Source organism: Lagopus leucura, unplaced genomic scaffold (assembly GCF_019238085.1).
Source record: "Lagopus leucura isolate 7727_CA_CO unplaced genomic scaffold, USGS_WTPT01 Super-Scaffold_100002, whole genome shotgun sequence".
Classification (NCBI taxonomy): domain Eukaryota; kingdom Metazoa; phylum Chordata; class Aves; order Galliformes; family Phasianidae; genus Lagopus; species Lagopus leucura.
Window position 1 is genome coordinate 66,176,783 of NW_024962263.1, and position 21,431 is coordinate 66,198,213.

General features: G+C 37.6%; 1 protein-coding gene across 1 annotated transcript in view; it reads right to left on the reverse strand.

Annotated features, from left to right (window-relative positions):
- Positions 1-21,431, reverse strand: part of MMP16 (matrix metallopeptidase 16) — a 172,977-nt gene that overhangs the window by 150,772 nt on the left and 774 nt on the right. The gene's annotated exons all lie outside the window — the stretch shown is intronic.

Sequence of the window (21,431 nt, forward strand, 5' to 3'; positions counted from 1 at the left end):
ATTTCCTCCCGTGCACACAGTAATCTTGGACTCTTATGTTTTTGCTCTACTATTTTAAATGTTTAACAAAATGTTAGTTTGACCAGGAAAGTGAAATGCAGTAAGATGTATTTCCAAGTTTAGTAAAGGACTTCCTCTACATCTCTAAACCTAGAGGAGCAAAGTCTTGATCTATACAATTTTTTTTTTTTTTTTGTCTTTAGATACAAGGATTTCTTGGTTCAGTGTAGGACAACGGGGAATGGTTTTAAACTAAGACGGGGGAGGTTTCAGTTAGATATTAGGAGAAAGTTTTTCACTCAGAGGGTGGTGATGCATGGGAACAGATTTCCTAAGGAGGTTGTGGATGCCCATCCCCGGAGGCATGCAAGGCCAGGCTGGATGTGGTTCTGGGCATCCTGGTCTGGTGGTTGGTGACAATGCCCGTGGCAGGGAGGTTGAAACTGGATGATCATTGTAGTCCTTTTCAACCCAGGTCATTCTGATTCTTTGATTCTATGAAGTCTCGTGTATGTAGCAGTATGACTGCTATTGGGAAATTGACTCCACTACCTAGTAAGCATAGCAGATAGAATCAATGGTTTTTCAGGATATCTGTTTCGCTATGCATTGTAGGAGAGATATGTTTTGCATATCACAAAGACAATTATAGTGACATATGAGCATCTCACATATTTTAATATAAACACCTGGTCCTCAGCCAAAGACAGGAGGAGTAGCACTGCTAATGCTAATGGAGCAGCAGTGGTGTAGTATGTATCATGCTTTCCTTCTCCACTTGCAGCAAAATGCAAATAATTTGTCTCAGCATGCAGATCAAACAAAGTGGATAGGTCAAAGTAGCAACATTTACAGCTTGTACTGCTAGTGAACACTCCAGAATAATTTTGAGAGAAAATTATTTCAACTTGAGGCAGAAATGATGTACTCATTTAATACCATGATGAAAAGTAAGAAAAATGTTTCTACTGACCTTCTATATGTCCACCTGGTATACACAGGTAAGTTAAGTATAATTAACTGTTCTATTTTTCTGTAAGTGGATTAAACTCAGGTGCTACCTTGAAAATTAGTTGTCCAGCATCTCACTCAAACAAGACCTAGCTAAGTCTCTTCACAGATATCTTTACAATTATCTGTACTGCCCCATTTTTTTCTATCTTATCACTTTCTAAATAAAATAAAATAAAATAAAATGCAGTAAGTCTTAATGACTTAAAGTTATTTTTTCAATCACACAAGAAACATTTCTGAAAAATTATCAGTCATTTCTATCAGCCACAGACTTATCATGAAAGCAATACTCCCCATATACTACAGCATTCAACCACTAATGCTACCAAGAGCTAATCTCATGAATGAAGAATACAGAGTACAAGCAACCGGAAACATGCTAGCTGGTGGCAGAGGATTCCCAAACTGCAGCCATATTCCTCTCACACTCTAAGCAATAGCTTTGTAAGAGAAGTAATCCAGGTGACCACAGACACAGAAATGTCAAATAAAAATCCCCATTCATTTCAATCAGGACACAATTTCACTGTAGGAATTTGGCTATTACTAAGATTACTAGTCTTTCCTTATTTTCAGTAATTTCTCTTCTACTTAAAAGTAAAACAATAAAGTTGAAGCGGGGAGAAAGAGTCCCATACATTATGTTCTAATAACCACATTCGCATAAAGAACAAGGGTGTATCTGAAGAACCACGATCCAGTAGCTCCAATTTCACTTTAGGACAGAAATTGAAAATGCTTGTTATGGTCTTACCTACAAACTTTTAAAACTGTATATAGCATAGATAAAGTAAATCAATCTCATACAACAAAGACAACCTATATACATAGCAAATTTATTGTACACGTTGCTGATATGATAGACAAGTGTGACATGATGAACATTTTGTTCACCTTGATTTGAAGCTCATTCATGATGTACCACACAGCAGTTTCAGCTACAAGGTCAGATACTAAAAAAAAAATGCTCATTCAGATTTAGAATTTGCTTATGAAAAGAGAATGGAGGGTGTCAGCTCAGGAGAAAACATTTGACTTGTACAGGAGTTATCACAACAGTTATCAATAGCTTGAAATTTACACAGTTTATACTGAAGACAGTATTTCACAGAATATCAGAGAAGGATAATAATATCAATGATTAAAAAAAACAACTACACTGAGCTTTCTCCTTTCAGGACACTGAACACTCTGGATTACTCTAAACACCATTCTTAAAAGCATGCTTTCCCAGACTTTTTCCAGTCTTATTCTATACACCAGGACAAACTATAAAAAAAAAATGTAAGGGGAAAAAAATGGAGGAAGACTCATTTTTTCCCAACTGAATACTACTTTGAATGTAATCTTAAGGGCATTAGTAAAGCTGGATGCCTGCTAATACAGGCTAATAATAATCAGAGGGCTGCTGCTGGATAACACAAGCTGATCATTCTAGCTCAGCTACCAAAAATATGGTTCAAATAATTTCTCACTGGCTTTTTTTAGAGTTTCAAGAAGCACCAACAAAGAATGATCTTTTCAAAGTTCCTTTGACTTATGCCCATCAGCACAGGAGAATTCAAGCACAGGTTACTCCCAAATCATATCCCAAATAAGTGCAACGTAATTCTCCACATCCAACTAAGGGGCTAAAGCCTTTTATTTGCCCTTAGGAAACAGGTTTTCCACCAAGATTTCATTAATTCTGGGACTTTTCCAGGAGGTACAGACCTGAATGTGAGGCAAGATCATAGCATTTACACTACCCACAACATGCAACCTCAACAGAAAGTTTGTAATCTGGTATGGCAGGCATATAAATTGCAGGGAATTATTTCATAGAATCACAGAATCATTTCAGTTGGAATTAACCTTCAAAGTTCATCTAGTCCAACTCCCTTCCCTCCCAGTGAGCAGGAACATCTTTAGCTTGGTCAGGTTGCTCAGAACCCCATCCAGCCTGACCTTGAATGACTCTAGGGATGGGACATCCACCACATCTCTGGGCATCCTGTTCATGTGCTTCATTGCCGTTAGTGTGAAAAAAAACTTTCTTTCTTTCTTATAGTTCCTCTTCAGATACTGAAAGGCTGCTATCAGGTGTTCCCAGAGCCTCCTCTTTTCCAGACTGAACAGCCACAGCTCTCAGTTTCTCCTCATAAGAGAGGTGTTCCATCCCTTGAATCATTATTGTGGCCCTCCTCTGTACGTGCTCCAACTGGTCCATATCTCTCCTGTACCAAGGACTCCATATCTAGACACAGTACTCCAGATGAGGTCTCACCAGGGCAAAGTAGAGGGGCAGGATCACCTCCCTTGACCTGCTGATCACATTTCTTCAGATGCAGTCCAGGACATGACTGGCTTCCTGGGCTGCGAGGGCACGTTGCTGGCTCATACCCAGCTTCCCATCCACCAGTACCTACAAGTTCTTTTCAGCAGGTCTGTGCTCAAATCCTTTCATCCCCTAGCTTGTATTGACAATGGGGATTACTGTGACCCAGGTAAAAGACTAAAAGAACTTGCAATTGGCTTTGTTGAATCTCGTGAGGTTCTCCTGGGCATACTGCTCAAGCCTGTCTAGGTTTCTTCAGATGGCAAGGTTTCTCTAGGTCTCTCTAGATTTCACGAGAGCTGATGCATAGGTGATATTTAGAGTTAACAATTAATGTTTCCACCTCTGTTGACTCCATTCTCACATTCTATTTCTGGTTTGATCAGCTTTGGCGCAGTGTCGGGTAACTTGCACTGTCATTAACTTTTCTACAATGACAGGAAAAAGCATGTCCATCTCCCTTGTAATCAGCACCTTCTCTTTCAAACCTAAACTTGCATCCAAGGAAAACATGCTCATTAGAAAGCAGAAATTCTAAGGAAATATAATGCAGGGCAGACAACAACGTGCAGACTCTCAACCTAATTTATACAATGATTTCAGACATTTGATGGCATAGTTTCAAAATCACATGTAAAATATGACTAAGCCCTTTCCCAATAGATCACTATGACTCTACTGCAGACTAATACTAAATAAAGTCTTGTTTCTCAAGTCTTCAAATCTGGTTAAGCTCCCCATCTACCACAAAGGTGTCTGAAGCTAACCCTTCACTGTGATGCCTGGATAATGTGAGTCCAAAGAAAATACTGTTATGCAAAACAAGTAAACAGTGAAAGAATCTGTTTTCCAACACAGCCTAAGACATTAGTATTTTCTGACAGAAGCTACAATGAACTGTGATAAGGACATAGATGTCCTGGACTCTTCCCCTTCATATATCATCTGAGAAGAGTGAATCACTGAATGGAACAACTCAAAAATCAGTTCATGTAAGAACACTCATAGAAAAGACCAGACATGCTTAAATTAAATGTGCCTGTGACCATTTTTGAGCACACACACACACACAAATAACTAGCGCAATAACTCACCTCTATCCTGTTAAACACAAAGCATGCCTGAACTCAAATCCCTCAGAGGGTTGTCCTGAAGACTTCTGTAGCATCCATTAGCTTACCAGTAGAGTTATTCTGTCTGATAGTGAATTTTATACTTTTTGAAACATGTCCTGTTATTTTGAAACTTAACTCCTGCAAGTTAACTTGCCATGAGCACTGTATCTTGAGTCAAGAAAACTGAGTGAAAGAAATGTTCTATGATACAAAAGTTTATCCAAAGCTTTTCAGTTTATTATCCATTCTTGAAATCTTTAAACTCATTTAATATACTACAGAATTATATTAATCAGTTAGGTCTACTGCAATTTAAACTAGATCAGCATTTTTACAGAGAACTCTCCAGAAAACCTTCAAAAATAGTTGTATTATTAAATATATTATATATAAACAGATCTCTTTCAAAAATCTTCCAATAACATGTTCTTTCAGAATAAATCCACAGAGTATAAATTGAAGCTCATAGTGAACACAGAAATAATATCTTGTAAGGGATCTGCTTCACATTATGTAAGACTGGTTTTACAGCCATCTGGGACTGCATTTCCAATGCTTTTTTGTCTTTAACGTTTGTGATCAGGGCTTTACATCTAAGCTGAACATAATGAGTTAAATTCATTCCACTAGTCTAGAGATTCTTTGGGTGAATATAACCAAATCTGAGTCTATTGGTACAAGCAAAGAGCAGTGTTCCTGCTCTCTTCTTTCAAAACAGACAGCCACACCATCCACTGCATTTATGACAGGTAACAGTGTATTTCTGTTAAGCTCTTACTTTAAAATTAAAGACTTGCTGCTTCCTTTCTACCCAAGTAACATTTTCTGAATCGTAGGAAAGAGATGCAGTAGCTGATTTAAAATTATAGGTAGACATAGTTAAAATAATGCTGAACTTTCCATTTCTTGAACAAGCAGAATCCCTATTGCAAGGTCTTCCAAAGGTCATCCCTTGATTTTCAACTTCTGACTCATGCATGAATCACTGAGGAAATTCTGAAGTTTAAATTTATATTTGAAAGCAGTCAAATGTTTGTTCCCTGCCTCTCCCTCCCTCAAAATCAATATCCATTGAATGTGCATCACTGGCATTTTTCTCATGAAAATATTTTCTAAACAGTCAGCTACTTTTTCTGTCTCCTTAAGTTTCACATTTTTCAATTAAGGTAAACCAAAATAAAGCAGCAAAATAAAACAATTTTAAAAGTATCCAATTATATATGAAGAAGGAGGAATTTTATTATCTAAATATCGGTATCTAAATTAAGCTACCCATTTACAAGTGATTTTTGGTGTGTTACTAAAAGTACACGTCATTACTGACACTGGTACTGTAAAGTACTGCCTTTGGATGTCTGCTCTCTAGAATGCCACTTCACAATTCCATTTGTCTCCCATGGATGTTACAAAATACTGAGTTAGAGAATAAAATCACAATCTTAGTTTAGAAGCAGTAGAACCTGTGCTTTCCTCCTCCAATGTAATAAATTATAGATTCTGTACAAAAAAAAAAAAAAAAAAAAGTTCAGTCTCTGCTGCTGCAAACAGTTAGCATTCAAGACAAAAGTTAGGCTAATCACAGTTAGGCTTCTTCCATGGTCAAGCATACACTGCTGTACCAGGCCTGTCAGCCAGCCACTTTTAGACAGTTTAACAGTATTAGGTAAAATGTAAAATGTTGATGCCCTTCACAACAACCCTTTGAAAAAGTCTTTGGCAGCAGCTAGAAGCACTTTGACCTTTTGAAGTGGCAAGTTTTAACAGTAGAAAAAAAAAATAACAAGCACATGGTGTTTTGAAAGACAATCCAAACTGAAAAGTACTGTGAGGTGAGTATTGTGACTGGAATTTTAGATAAGTGATACCTTAACCATTTGGTATCTTTCTTGAAGATTTAGTTTATTGGCTATAATGAAAATATTTTGTTCCTTCTTTAACTGAAGTTCCTGTCATTAATTCAGGAAAATAAAAAATGATTTTGAAAATGCTCACAAAAAAGCTCAAAAATCAGAAGGCAAACAAAAATATTTCAAAAGCTATTTTATGACTTTCAAACCACACAGGGTCACAATTGGCAGCACTGAATTAAATATTATTGGAAAAAGACACTTTCATATATGGTGGCTGAATAGTATTAAGTGACAAAAGCAATGAAGCGGAGAAGTCAATTGATGCAATACAATACAAAATTTTGTTCTAATGAGATAGTTATTGAGTTCTTAAAGTAGGCAGATTAATATGAAAGAATAAACATTATAGTTAATAGCTGTCAGTAGAGACATCAGCTTCACTGAAGAAGGAAAATTACAGTTAGACTGAGAGTATAGGGCAAGGAAAGAATCCAGTCCATTACGGCTGATGACATAAGTTAGATTATATAAGCTCTTTCATTAAATGCTTAGAATCCTCCTCAAGTTAATTTTCCTCTCCCCCCTAGTATTCTTTCTGGGATTCTTTCATAGTGGTCTCTCTTTAAGTGGTATCACACTTTCTTCTAATGACAAGATTCAGTTCACACGCACAGATATTTTATCTCCACTTCTTTTTGTACCAATTTTAACCTGTATGTATTGGCTGAGATTATGGGTTTAAATAACAACATTCATCTTAGGCATTCAGTGTAAACCATTCATTGACACCATTAAAATGTTGGGTGATTCAAGGCTTTTCAAACAGCTTGGAGTAAAATACTGGATCCAATAAAATTAATGGCAAAATCTGATGGATTCTGTTAAGTTTGAATCCCATCAGTGCTTTCCAGTCGAGACCACTTGCCATAGTATCCATATCCAATTAGGATAATAAGTAAATAAGCAAAAAAGTAGCACAAGTAAAAGTAGTACAAGTAAAAAAAATAGAAAAAATATGGGTAGATTCCCTTCTTTCTGTTTTTCAACTGTTTCTCATTATCATTGAAACACGGATAATATATGAGCTCTATAAAAAGAAACCATGTAGCAAAAGCATATTAAGCATATTTATACTCTTCTACATAAATTTGAAGGCTGTTCACTTCTTTCAATGGCTGTACGAATTCTTTGTTACAAAAGAAAAAAATCATTTTTAATTATTTTATTTGTATTTCACTAAACACCATCAAACAATTTTCAGCCACACATGTAGCTATTTGATGTCTAAAAACAAGATTAAATCTATAAAGTACATTCTTTGTAGGACATTTTAAAGTTAAAAGTCTCGATCTCTCCTTTTCTGGCTATCCCGCTAAGACTAATGTGCATGACGAATTCCTTCATTTGAACACTAGAGGAGCTACAGTTGCTTAAGACTCTCCTGCCCTCACCACTCATAACTTTTATTAAATATCACCAAACACAGTGCTTTAACACTGTTAAAGCTTGCTTTCACCTTAAGAATCATTTCCTGAGCTGCTGAAAAGTCACAGAGGGAAGGGAATATTCATAAAACACAAACTCAAAAACAAACAATAATAACAACAAAAACTCAAACTCTTACATAAAATACAGGTTTTGCTTTGTTTTAATCAAAACTAAAGAAAGAATATATGTCCACAGAATCTAAATTCTTTTGGTCCAATTTAAACTGACATCAGCTCCTTAGAAAGATCATGCATGCAGAGAAAAATTCTCTAATATCTCAATGGAAAATACATCTAAGCAATTAATCCATGAAGAACAATGACTCTATCTTTATCTGACAGCTGGGACAAAAAGTGAATTCTCCTAGCTGCCAGGAAAAATGATGGATTATTCACAAAGGAATGAAAATACTTTTTTTTCTCTAAATGAGCCTGTCAGTGCAAAACAATAGAGTAGAACTAAATATTACAGTGGAAGATCTTCAGGAATAGAAGATTGCAGATGTAATCACTCTTCCTTCCCAAATGCAAACCTAAGAATCAACAGTAGAACTACTATCTCTATAATTACATGATAGCAGAAAATTCAATGAAACTGTACATCAGGTAGCACACTCAGGTATTAGGAGTTTTGAATGTACAAAGAAGTAAACAAGCAAATGTATAAACTGGCCAACAACTCTCTTATTATGACCCAGTCACTTTCACAGTTCTGGACGCCTACAGCAAATAGCATAAACAAATCAATGAATTAACGTATCCAACTATGATGACATGCAAAGTCTAACATTAACACAAAAATGCAAATTTTCATTGAATCAGTCCATTAAATTAACAGAAGTACCTGTAATCAGCTAATTATTCTTTAGGACTCAAGACTCTTACACAGATAAATTAATAAAATGTCATTTTCATTTTTTAATTTTTGGAGGATTGTCTATCAGGCTATAGACATCGAAGAAGTTTATTCTTCTAAAATATATTTTCTAATTACTCTATAAAAAACCATTCTATTCTCTCCCTTTAACGGCAAAAAATAGCTGTTTAGAGGTTTGTGTATTTCAGAAGGAAAGACAGCCTTTAAAATCACTTAGGGAAAGGCATCAAAAAACTGTCATGAGCACTGTTTGTAAAATGTGCCTCTGTAGATTAGCATGTTGCACACTGATTTAAACAGGCTCAGGACTGGCCTCATTAAGGTTGAAGGCAAAACTGCCTTGATGTCATTAGAGCAATGCTTTGTTCTTCACATCTGTAAATATTTAAAATACATGAAATCTGAAGAGGTAAGTGTTATCCTCCGGCATTATGTGATAAATGTATTTAATGATGTGTGGGGCATGAGCGAGAGAGAGTACTCTACAGCAGTGCAGTTCTGTTCTTAGCTTTGTCTTGACATACAGTTTCCAGTGTGACTTGAGAGGATCTGATTTACCAGAGAACAGCAAATACATCCCTAGCTGTGCTATTCTGGAACATTATCTAAAGGTCAAGCAAGACAGACAACACAATGTGAACAGCACCAGGTACTTAGACGCTTAATGAAAAGCACCCATGAAGAGAGAAGGAGTTAACTCCAAATCAAGACATTAAAATTACAGCATCTACCTTAGAGAACCCCATACCTACAAGTGCCTTGACAATCTCCACCTTCATTAAAATCTGGAATAGAATTAAGTTACCGAAACAGAAGAGCCTAGTGCTATCTGAAATGACTTAGGACACATAGCCTGGCTTGTAGTTGTTAACCTAAAAAGACGAAGCTTCTATAGGTTCTGTGGTATTCCTAACTGGAGTCAACTTTCAACTATTGTTGCCAGTAGCCAAAAGAGAAGTCTACTGAAAGGAACACTTCTAGTTTAGCTTTCCCTAATGTACATTTACCAGAGCCTTTTCAAGTTCAATTTTGAAAGTCCCATCGCTGTAGATTTTAAAACTTGAATTTACAAAATGCCAGCAAATATACAATAGTAAGTGATCCAGCACTGGCAGAGAAATAGGCTCTTTAAAAGTCATTCTCCATCTCCAATATCAATGATTTTATGGTTTAGTAAAGACAGATGTTCTTCCTTGGCAGCAGGCTGTACAAAGGCAAGCTGAAGAAAACAAATGAAAAACAAGCAAACAAACAAACAAAAATGAGATAAGAAAGAAAGAAGCAAAGAAAAGAAAAGTTATGAGAAAAGTGGCAGAAAATAAGTTCATAACTTGAGGTGCAGGTGGCTTAAAGATTCAGCTTCCAATTCTAAACTTAACACGTCAATATAGCAAATTTTTTATTCCCTCAGTGCCTCATGTTGCACAATTAGCTATTTAATAACAGAAGTATGTGAGCAGCAAGTCTGCCTATTTGTGGTGTGTATGGGAACTGCTAAATCACAGCCCAAACCTCCGACTGATCACCTGAGGCAAGCACTGAGTCAGCCACGGGAACACGGGTGAAGGCAATTCACCTGTGCTGCTGGAAGGGGCAGAGCTTGGCTCCACTTCTCCTAGACCCATTTAAGAGGTGACTACCAGCTGACTACTACTGCTCTGCTGGAGTTTCAGAAGTGAGCCCAGGATATGGGTAAGCTCCTATCTTTTCTACTTTGGTGTAATAACTATGTAGCCAAGCTCTCTGGTATACCTCATAACTATAACGTGTACATCCACTGATTGTACACTGGTGTCTAATAAACACATTAATACACAGCAAGTAAAGTCTAATCTTTTATTACATTTCATGAGAGCCTATGTGTATTAAACGAAAAGGTTAGATACTGTGGTAACAAAATAACATAAATGTTTGTAAAAAAAAAAAAAAAAAAAAAAAAAAAAAAAAAGAGTATTTAATATCTCATTTGCTTACAAAATAGAACTCTTTAACTTTGCATTGTGGAACGTTTGCAGTTTGATCTGAAACCCATTTTATTATTTATATACACTTTGAACCAGACTAACTGATTTCATATTTGGGTACCAAGAATTTTCTTATTCAAACTTTCCTTCTGAAATACAATATGATACTGTATTCTTTAGCTGTCTGATTGCATCTTCTGTGTAATCCTGCTAACTATCAAGTTGTAGTACTTACACTAAGAAAAAAAAAACAGGGAAACTAAAACGGAAGCAAAAAAAGATTTCACGTGTCACTATGGACACATTTGTTTTACCTTTTCTGCTCTTTTTTTCTTGAACATCCTCATTACTTCATTATTACACTGATAACCAAACTGAAATACTGTATGTATTTTTTACGTTATTTCCTTACTGTTTCTTTGTTGTTTGTTTGTTTATTTATTTCATTAAAAAAAAAAAATACTGCTCTAAGACAAATGAATGATGAAGAAGCATTTATGTCTCTTTAGCATCACTTAGCTCACGGAAGTCACGCAATCACCAGCACTTATTCTCACAGGGAACTTCAATTTCCCTGATGTGTGTTGGAAATATAATACGGCACAGAGGAAGATGTCCAGGAGGTTTCTAGACTGTATGGAAGGTAGCTTCCTTATGCAACTGGTAGGAGAGCCTACTGGGGTGGTGCCCTGCTAGACCTGGTCTTTGCTAACAGAGAAGAACTGGTGGGAGAAGTGAAGCTTGGGGACTGTCTTGGGCAGAGTGACCATGGAATTGTAGAATTCTCCATTCTTGAAGATGTCAAAAGAGTGACCAGCAAAACTACTTTCTTGAACTTCCAGAGAGCAGATTTTGATCTGTTCAGGGCACTTGTACCACTGGTCACTTGGGAGTCACTTCTCAAGGGTAAAGGGGCCCAGGAAGCCTGGACACTCCTCAAGATGGAAATCTTAAAGGCACAAGAACAGGCTGTCCCTGAGTGCTGTAAGGCAAGCTGTAGGGGAAGATGACTGGTGTGGATCAGCCAGGAATTACTGTTGAGACTCAGGGAGAAAAAGAGAGTCTACGTCCTCTGGAAAAAGGGACAGCCTACTTGGGGAGATCACAAGGAAGTAGCTAAGGTATTCAGGGAGGAAGTTAGGAAGGCAAAAGCCTAACTTGAAGTCAGATTGGCCACTGCAGTAAAAGATAACAAAAAAATCCTTTTATAAATATATCAATGGCAAAAGAAGAACCAAGGATAATTCTCATCCTATAATTGCCGCAGCAGGGAATATGGCCACTGAGGACAAGGAGAAGGCTGGGGTCCTCAATGCCCTCTTTACATTTGCCTTTAATAGCCAGATCAGTTATCCTCTAGGCGTTTTATGCCCTGATCTGGAAGTCTGGGATGCTACTCAGAATATACCCCCAGTGATTCAGGTGGAGACAGTCAGAGAGCTCCTCCTCCATCTAGACTGTCACAAGGCCATGGGACTGGATGGGCTACACCCTTGGGTGCTGAGGGAGCTTGCGGGGGTAGTTGTCAAGCCACTCTCGGCCATCTATCAGCACTCTTGGTTAACTGGAGAAGTCCCAGAGGATTGGAGGCTTGCTGATGTGACTCCTATCTTCAAGAACAGCTGTAATGAGGATCTGGGGAACTATAGGCCTGTTAGCCTGACCTCGATACCAGGGAAAGTAATGGAGCAAATCATCTTGGGTGAGATCGCACGGCATGTATGTGGTGTCCAGAGGATCAGGCCTAGCCAGCATGGGTTTGTGAAAGGCAGGTCGTGCTTGACCAACCTCATCCCCTTCTATGACTGGATGACCAGTCTGGTAGATGAGGGAAGGGCTGTTGATGTAGTCTACCTAGACTTCAGCCAAACCTTTGACACAGTCTCTCACAGGTTTCCTCTGGGGAGACTCTTTGCCCATGGTCTGGACAGGTCTACCCTTCTTTGGGTAAGGAACTGGCTAGAGGGCCATGCCCAACAGGTAGTGGTTAATGGAGTTAAGTCCAGCTGGTGACCCATTTCAAGTGGTGTCCCCCAGGGGTCAGTACTGGGGCCAATCTTGTTTAATATCTTTATTGATGACCTAGATGAGGGGATTGAGTGCACCCTCAGCAAGTTTGCAGATGACACCAAGTTGGGAGGTGGTGTTGATCTGCCTGAGGGTAGGGCGGCCCTTCAGAGGGATCTAGATAAGCTGGATTGCTGGGCTGAGATGAATGGGATGAGGTTCAACAAGGCCAAGTGTCAGGTTCTGCACTTTGGGCACAACAACCCCATGCAGCGTTACAGGCTTGGGGATGAGTGGCTGGATGAGTGTGAAGAGGAAAGGGACCTCAGGGTGTTGGTTGATGCTCGGCTGAACATGAGCCGACAGTGTGCTCAGGTGGCCAAGAGGGCCAACAGCATCCTGGCGTGCATTAGAAATAGTGTGGCCAGCAGGAGCAGGGAGGTGATCATCCCCCTGTACTCAGCACTGGTGAGGCCACACCTTGAGTATTGTGTTCAGTTTTGGTCTCCTCACTACAGGAAGGACATTGAGGCCCTGGAGTGTGTCCAGAGAAGGGCAATGAAAGTGGTGAAGGGTCTGGAGCACAAGTCTTATGGGGAGCAGCTGACGGAGCTGGGATTGTTCAGTCTGGAGAAGAGGAGGCTCAGGGGAGACCTCATTGCACTCTACAACTTCCTGAAAGGAGGTTGTGGTGAAGAGGGGTTTGGCCTCTTCTCCCAGGCAATGAGCAGGACCCAGGAAAATGGCTGCAAGTTGTACCAGAGGGGGTTTAGGTTAGACATGAGGAAAATCTTTTTCTCTCAGAGAGTGGTCAGTCACTGGAATGGCTGCCCAGACAGGTGGTGGAGTTGCTGTCCCTGGCAGTGTTCAAGAGGAGTCTGGATGAGGAGCTGCGAGATATGGTTTAGTGCTTGTGGTAGCAATGGTAATGAGAAGATGGTTGGACTAGATGATCTCATAGGTTGTTTCCAACCTTGTGTTTCTATGATTCTATGACTTCTATTCTATTGTTTTTGCCATGTATTGGAAACGACAGGAATTACTCTTCAATTACTTTAATGCAAATTTGTGGAAGCTAAGTTGAAAAGATGATAGCTCTTGCTATCAATATTGACAACCTTGTTATCAATAAGCGAAGTCATAATTGAACTGGACACACAACTCAGATCTCCAACCTCCCAATACAGTGCCTTAATCACTAACATCATATTTTTCCTACATATTAGAAATTACAACACAGATAGAGATAATGAAAACATTTTCAAGGATGACATATTGTACAAGTAGGGAAGGATAGAAGTGTCAGAAGCCAGCACTTCATGATTAAGTAATTTTTTAAAAAATGTAGTACAGTTCTGTTTTTTTTTTTTATTTTTATATATAGAATATCTAAACATATACATGATTATATATATGTAGAACCAATAAGAAAAAAGTCTCATTTGCCAAGATCAAAATCATGCTGTAAATTAAGCTATATAAATCTATTATTGCTAGCAATAATTATTAACTTTATTGTGTGGAAGGCAGATCATCTATTTCATTTGTAATTAAATACATTGCTACTATTCTGCACAGCGTGTAAAACACAGTATATAGACAAACAGAATATGTCAGTTGCTCTGTCAAGACAGTGGGTCAAAGCAATTTCCTAGAAGGACATCACACAACCAAAGTCTGAGGTAAGAACAAAAAACTCTGACAGGATCATCACCTTCAGATCCAGATACAACACAAGAAGGAAGCAATTTCCTCTTTGGTATTTCATTTCATAAAAATCTATTGTCACATTTAAAGGAAGCATGCTCCTTCCCATTGAAAAGGATGTTTGTTCTTATGTTTTGCTATCTATTTTTCCTCTGCCTTTGAGCTGATAACTTTCTGAATAAGGAAGTCTCCCTCCTTGCTAGCCTATATTCCACACACGTAAGTGGAGACTTGTCAGCAAAAACAAATGGATCAATGAAATAAAAGAACTGTGTCTCTACAAGATCATGTGGAAAAATACAATAAAAAAGATTCTGAGCTTAGCATTTCTTTCCAAGTGATCGACACAACTACACAAACAGTTCAATTGTTTCTCAAATGTAAAAATGCTGAACATCAGCTTCATGTAATACAGATGTTACATGAGCAGGAAAAGCTGATGAAAATCCATACCGATTTGTCTTACAGCAGTTACTTTGTCCCCCATAAGCACAGCCTGGTATGAACAGTACTGGTGAGTCAATACAATTAGATACTCAAAGTGGAATGCACCAGTCCCAGAGGGAGAAGCAAAGCCACTTCCAGACCAAGCAGTAGCAACAGAGAGACTAATCACCTTCTATCCTAGCCCTAGAACGACACACATTCTCTCAAGATGCAGCCATAGGGAAATTGTCCCAATATTGCTTTCAAAGAGACATCTTTGAATAAACTACAGCACAGCTGCTCCTTTCTGCAAAGCTATTCCACACAAGGGTCAGTCAAAATATGATCAATCAAAAACTAACAAAAAAGGCAAAATATTTGTCATCTAAAGTCACAAAACAATTGTCAAATCATATGCTTTATGAATGTGTTTTCACACAGTGTAATAAAAACTGTTGTTTTCTATAGAGAGAAAGCAGGAAGTGCCTTTAATGTTCTATAGAATTGTTGGAGCTTACTGCTTCAGCATGCCCCCCTCATAGTATATTTCAATCTCTGATTTTTCAACCCCTTTTCAACTGCTGGGTTCAAGCCTCAACACTTTGGTTTAGAATGCCTGTGCAGTAGAATTAACAGGAGATAAATTTCCTCATACCCTGAAGTCCTGATCCTGAAATTAATAGATTTTAAGCATGACAAAAACAGGTGTCCAAGCCCCTAAGTCAATTATGTGCTGTAATACCTCAGAAGGTATGCTAGGAGTATTATAATCACAGCTGAAGTGCAGATAACTCCTCAGCTGGTATAAAACAGTTGTTAATATATAAACATTATAACAGCAGTTGCAGTTAATAAGTAAGACTACAGAAATATTATTTTTCTTTTCCTGTAATTTCTGTCAGTTTTAATTCATCACAGAAATAAGTTGTTACCACTTAATTGCTCTTACTGTACAACAAAGATGCTTATAATGAATGATGATAATCAGGAACATGAATGAACAGTTGCCAGGCAACCAATAAATAAAGGTTCCAAATAGCGTGACCTCTCTTTAAAAGATAAAGCTCTAATCATAATTATTTTTCAAATCCCTTTCTGTGCCAAGTAAAATCATGCTTGCAGCACTAATCCTCGTCCTCCTCATACAGAATAAAACTAAATCTGTCATTTGACATATCACAGTTAACAAATTAAACAGATTCAACCTGCTCCTTCGGATTATGGTCAGTAGTGTGGTTTGAGGACAGCAAACAGGTTAGACAATAAACAGAAAACTGGAACAGGAATGTGAGAAGCCTCAAACAATTTAGTGAGCATAATTTAAAACTTTCATTGTTGCTTTAAGGATCTTCAGAAAGTATCAACATCAGCCCTTTAGGTTTTAGTTCCACAGTCATGCAGGAAAGCAGAAGGATGAGACAGACTTTAAAATACTGAGACCAAATGCAGTTTGAAATTTTTTTTTTAATCCATATGATACCACATTCTCTCTTTACAAATTTTTACAATTCAGTCTTGCTGAGTGCAGAAGGAGAGGTGCCTAGAGCATGCACTGACCTTTTAGATGGATTCAAATAAAACTGACAAAGAGCAGTGTAAATCTTAAATCAGTTAAAGAAGATGGTGTATCCACTCTGAAGAAACAATGAATGGGAAGGCAAATTTACACTGTTCTACTGTAAGACGTCTTCTAAGTAATGGAAGAGCAAAATGGATTTTTCAGGGCTTTCTGGTGGGCTAATGAAGTCCGTCTTTATTTTAGTATGATCTCATGTCAGGAACCATTAGGAATACATGTGTTGGTAGGTTTACTTTGCACTATATAAGGCAATTACATAAATCTGTTTATCTGCTTTATTTCTTTAGTAAAATTGAGAATCACTAATAGCTGTGATGCTCAAACACTAAGAAGTCAGAAATTTGCAATAGGAATATAAGAGGAACAAGAGTTATAAAAAAAAATCTGCCTTGCATCTAAGGTATAACATATTAGGTCATTGGTGAACTCTTTGGAATGGGGACCATTTTTTCAAACTGTATTTGAAGAAAACACAGGCTAAAGAATTTGTAATGTTCCCTGTAACCTTCTAAACATAAAATATCTCGTATTTCATAGCAGAACATTGACCTACTGCAATTTTTGTAACAATAAATTGTTTAAATTATAGTAGAGAATGTATTCTGCTAATTAGTAGTCTCCACATATATTTCTGAATTAAATGAGAGTCTACTTTTCATACAGTAGCTATTGACTTTTGTAGTAGAAAAGCACTCAATGGCAAGACTCACGCATATTGTTTGCATGTAAAAAGAATGCAGAAGATCTTTTTTAGGACAGATGGCACTATTTAAATCAAACTACCTTAATTTCTTCTCCATATTAATTCTTGAGCTTGCATTTTAACAGATTTTGTGACCTGTGTTGTGTTTGCAAACCTGTTAACCAAGGCCACTAGCTGACAAGTGTGTCAAGGTGATATTTGAAGTTTATTCCTTTTCAATTTCCAGCTGAAGAACTGTACTGTTTTCAAGCTTAAAAGACCAGAGCTTATGGAAGAAAAGGTCATGCTTTACCACTCAAGAGGAGCTGGATGCTAAATGTGAAGTTTATTAATAATGAAAACAATGGAGTTCTCAGCTACTTACTTACTGCAATGGAGGAAATTAGCAGTATTTTCCTGAAGTTTTGATTCTACTGTACTTTGTTTCACAATATATAATTTATTTGTCACAACTCTGAAAATGGAAGGAAGTAAAAGAGTTCATAGCTTTAAATAACTTCATAACTAAATAAGATTCACTTTAAATCTCCCCCATGGATTCAGCTCTATATATTCTGCATTAGAAGAAAAAACATAGTTTAACTGTCTACTTAAGAAGAGAGATGATGAAGCATGCTTTGTAGTGTTTATCAAATCACAGACATGGTGAATGAAATTTGTTCTGATTCTAAAAGCACTTCTTTACACAACAGGCTTTGTGAACACACCCATCTGATACAGTTGCTCTCAGGAATAAGAATACCCAGTATTATAATCCAATATGAATCTTATTCTAGATTCATAATAACTTATGACCAAGACATTATTGTTTCAGTAACCATTTTTCCCTTTATTTATGGTAACACTGCTTTCTAACTTTTGTATTAGATATTTAATAGTCAGAAGATGAACTCTTAGGTTAATACCAGCTCAAACAGTACAACAATGTTGGCTTTAGGAAAACATAAAAATATCTGTACAGTGAAAGATCATATGTTGACACTCCCACTATCACACAAAGGCATTATCACTCAACAGCACAACTTATTAATACTACAGAGAGAAACTCAGAGAAAAAAAAATCCTCCTCTGGCTCAGAATATCACCATCTATCAGATGACAGCAATAAACTATCTTGTGTTCACTTGTTTCAACTTCATGATTTAAATGTTTGTTTTAATAACTATTATTCCATTCACTATTTCATTGATGGATATTTTCTCCTGTTAATGTATGGAAATAGTTTAACGAAGCAGACAAAAGAAACAACTTTACATCCATAGACATATTCTTCCATTACTGTGATTACTCACTGCTGTTATGGTTTTGGAGTAATAGTTCAGCACTGAGGATAGGGAGCTAACAATATACTCATTTTTTATCATGACATCAAATGACAGGTTTCATCAACTTGCTAATGGCAAACAGTGAACTCTGAAAAATAATCCCCAAATCCTTCAACAAATAAGAGTATGCAAATCTTAAGCTTCATCATGATCACTTGAGCTGTCCATTCACAATCACCTCTCATTCAGCTTTACCACAGTCTCTCATTGTAGGTGTTCCCCTCCCAAGTTCTGTACTCCATGGCCCGATTCCTACTCAGCCATGTCTATCACATTTATGAATACTACATACATGAATGCATTTCAGAATTGATGATGCAGCTATCAGTGAAAGCTTGAGGACTTCATCCACATAGGTGTTTGGTTAAAAGAAATTGTACAAAGAGACAATAAAATTACAAAGAAAAATTAGCAATGTTCACACAAACGTGTAAACTTGAGCTTTGTGCTTTTCTTTTAAAAGACATTTTTATGCAATATCTTTGAGCAGCAGTAGAATCTCTTAAGAATTGCTCTGGCTCATAGCCCAACAAGTCTGCACTGAAATAAAAACTCAAAAGTGCTTCACAAATGTTTCTTTTCAATCAGGAATACGGATTAACTGAGACAGAAAAGCAAGAGAAAATAAAGGATTCTGCATTTTATAATGTTCAACAGGTATTGTTTGTACTGTATTTAGAAACAGGAAATAATAATAATATCTCCTTTCCAACCATTCTAAGTATTTGTTCAGCAACATTTAATTCATCTAAATACACATCACTTCTGTCATGAGCTCTACTTTGTGTGTTTATTCTTGTTGCCATAAGAAACATTTGTCATACATTTATACAGTGTACTATCAAATAATATTGCACTTGTGCTGACAGAGAGCATTGTACAATACACACCTCACCACTGCCAACACTTTTGCCTCAAGTTTCCCATGTTTTTTAGTAGATTTTCTGTTCTCAACAAAAGGAAGTTGCATTTTCAGTGTTATCCAAATAGTTTAAACATGAGAATGGTTGTTCCGGGGCAAATCTCAAGACTGTCTAGACAGGATTATGTCACAGAGAGTGGTCAAAAACAGTGGCCTAGGGAAGAGTCCCACATTAGGATGACTCTTGAATACTAGAGAGATTCCCCAGAACCAGAACACTTTTCTGGCTACCAACAATCTGCGGACCAAAGACTGTAATATGAAGAAAAAAAAAAAAAAAAAAAAAAAAAAAAAAAAAAACCAGGAAAACTGGCATATGAAGCAAGAGGCATATTTTAAATAGAAGAAATATATGCTCTCATTACACAGACTACTTCATTCTACTCAACAGTGTTTCTTAGTCTTGGTATTGTCTTTCACCCTCAAAATGTGCTGTTTTCCATATGGAATAGGTGGCAAAAATGAAACCGTTTCCCTTCTCTCCTCACAAAACCTCCCTCCGACTGGAGTTGGCCTCCTGTTCCTATTCCACTTGACTAAACCAATCTTTTTCTCCTCCCACACTAGCTCCATCTGCTGCCCGTCTCTCCAGCAGAGCCAGATGCCAGCAAAGCAGACTACTGTGGGAGGAGAAAGTTCTGTTGCTGGAATTTCTTCCCAACACCCTGCAGGGGGCCAGCCTGTGAAGCCTGGGGAAGCTACAGGAAGCAACTTCCTCTCTTCCACGCGGCTTCCCTCTGCCCATCAGTAAAGAAGGCAGCTGAGGACAGGAGCAATAGGATAAAACCTTACCGTGCACTATGAAATTTGCAACTTCCATATTTATATCGTAACAGTCTCGCAACTGGACTTCAGACCCAACCCAGCACACTACATACTTCATAGACATACAAGAAGTCCTGCCCTGAAGAGCTTACAATGAAACAGAAGCAGAGATGTGCATTTATTTGTGATAAGGAATGAGAAAGAGTGACTAGAGTGTAGATGACAGGCTAAAAAAGGGCAGGATTTATGATCAGGAGAGACCTTAATGATGGAGTAAGTGACTATACTTTCCAGAGACAAGCTGAGGTTGTGTGTTATTAAGCAGGAGGATTGTACGTGGCACAGGAAAATATCTGCATAGAGGGAAAGTCTGGAACGAAAGAAGAGAAGGAAAGAAAAAGCAATTTTTGTTATGTTTGAGGTGATTGTATATGAGGCAGTGAGAGAAGTAAGGACTTCAGACTGAAAGGGGTAGAGAAGCATCTGCAGAGGCAGTCTTGCCACAGTAGCAAGAATGAGTGTCACTGAGTGAGAAAAGAGCTCAACATAAAGCAAACCAGTGTGCATATGTGTGAGACATTAAAAAAAGGCACAGGCTTCATTCTGGGAGAGAAAGCATTGTGAAAACATCAGACAAGAGAGATGAGAAACAGGAATGGGTGAGGGTGATGTATGGGCACAGCAGAAAGTTTGGAGTGGGGTTAGCAGAACAGAAATAAGAGAAGGAAAACAGATCTACCAGACAAGTGATAAAACATACGTGAAGTTGAAAGAGCACATGTAGAAACACATAACAAAAAAGATGAAACAGAATAGCTGGAGAAAGAGAGAAACATATCACATTGAGAAAGATGAGAGAGAAGGGCTCACAACAGAATGAGTGACAGAAAGGAAATAAAAAGGGAAAGAAGATGTGCTGGTAAGATAAAGACAGCAAAAGATCATTACTTAATGGGTCCAATTATGTAAAAAAAATACCAAATTGGAAAACTGGGACTGTACAGAAGAGTGACTGGAAACGGATGTTCACTGAATTCAAACTGTGTCTGTAAACTCTCATGGTCTGCCCCATCTAGGTTCCCTACGTTCTCATCTGCATTTTGCTTAGAAAGCAATGTATTTCCTGGTTCTCCATACCCTCAAACTTTTGTGTTATAGTTGCACCTTTATGCCATTTGTTTCACCGTTTCTAGTGGCAACTCTTTGTGTTAGATTTAAACGGGAAATACTCTTATTTTGCCGAATACTTGACCACAAAGAAACATGCCCACAATTTCAAGTTTCTTTACTCCTGTCCCCATAACGCTCTTTTCCATTCATTCTTCTGAAAGAGAGAGAAAGAGAGAGAAAGAGAGAGAAAGAGAGAGAAAGAG